This window comes from Sinohyriopsis cumingii, chromosome 18, assembly GCF_028554795.1.
Source record: "Sinohyriopsis cumingii isolate HCF-2022 chromosome 18, ASM2855479v2, whole genome shotgun sequence".
Taxonomy (NCBI): Eukaryota; Metazoa; Mollusca; class Bivalvia; order Unionida; family Unionidae; genus Sinohyriopsis; species Sinohyriopsis cumingii.
Window position 1 is genome coordinate 77,762,104 of NC_142978.1, and position 1,593 is coordinate 77,763,696.

A 1,593-nucleotide genomic window follows, 5' to 3' on the forward strand; every position below is an offset into this window, starting at 1 on the left:
TTACTCTGGTTTCTCTTCACATCGTATTAATCTTTCGCCTTTTACTAAAGATTACCGTGGAGAGGAACATTTAATGAGTCTATAGACCATTCTTTGAAGCCTCACTTTGGTGAGGTACCAATTCAATTAAAGTAAACCTCTAGTTCAAATTTAGCATTTTGTTCTCTTTTCTTCTAACCAGATCCAAATGGAAGATAGTAACCGATGATTATATAATCAGGTCTCAGTACTTCCAGTTCGGTACTCACAAAGGTAGTTCTAGTCTATTGTTAGAACATTTATTCCTCTCTCATTGTCATGGTGATAGAAGAGTTATATTTATGCGATTTTGATAGGGATTTAAAGGTCATTGTTTATTCTTGAGAATATGAGCTCAGGTGTGGTTTTCCATGTGTATTTCGGCGATAGTGCATAGTCAGTAATAAGGCCATGGTGATGATCCGGAAGTGAAATATGTGTTCTGTTTACATACTGCTCTGTTGACAGTCCAGCCTCTCAAAAAAACCTTTGGCAAGAACTTCACCGTGAAGGTATTTTTAGATTAACATATGATTTGTACTGATTGTCACACAGTGGAAATGTCAGTCTCGAGAACCAAATGTAGAGAACATATAACAAAATTAATTGTGCTATGTCCTGTCAGTGCAGTATTTGAGTAAAGATTAAACTGGTATTAAATCTTTATTATTAATGAACGACACATGAAATTTCAATATGTTATGTATATTGACTTTGAAAAACAGTAGAATGAAATTAGAAATAAAAAGTTAAGTTTTATTTTGAAAAATTTAAATGAAATTTAAAAAGAAGTATAAAAAATTAAAACATTTACTCCAAAATATATAATATTTGTTGAAATGATATTAAATGATATCAGCATGTAAATATTCCTACACCATATATAAGTTCCAATGTTGGATATTTGTCAAATTTTGTCAGAGAAAATATCTTTGTAAGTCAAAATGAGACCATCATTTAAAATACACGAAGACAAAATTCCAATTTGTATTGGTCATTCAAAGTATTTATTAGGGGTCCAAGCAGTTAATTTATGTGTTTATCATGGGGTCACTTCCTGAGTAAGACATATCTGCTTGTATGGCCTTCAGTAATTTTTTACAAACATAGTTATAGGGTATTTAGTGAGAGGACAGAGATGAAAACTTTATACTAGAACCTAGTCAAGTTCTCTACTAAATCATTTTAAACTGTCCCAGAATGAAATACAGTTCAAAGGGATAAAATATACTTTCCCCATGTATATTACCCTGGATGTAAGAAAACAGCAAAATAATATAAGCTGAACACAAAATGCATTCCATTGTATTGTTCAGTTTGGTTACGATATTGATTGGTGTAGTGCAGCATTGTGGCCTATATGATGTTATGGGAATGCTGATGATCCATCTTGCTTTATGCATTATTAATTACTAATAATATTTGTTAACTGACACTCTAAAGATTGCATAAGAAATATTCAAACAGATTATTTGAATTTAACTTTGTACAACTGATTTTGCGATAGCTACATATCCCACATGAACAAATATTCATATATTTTAGAATGTTTGGGATCAAACGTTCACATTCAGT

At 31.3% G+C, this 1,593-nt stretch overlaps 1 non-coding gene across 1 annotated transcript; it reads left to right on the forward strand.

Annotated features, from left to right (window-relative positions):
* On the forward strand, nt 1-116 carry LOC149777091 (U5 spliceosomal RNA). The gene has a single exon (XR_016416365.1). It is a non-coding gene; the product is annotated as a U5 spliceosomal RNA (small nuclear RNA).
* Nucleotides 117-1,593: the final 1,477 nt, after the last annotated feature.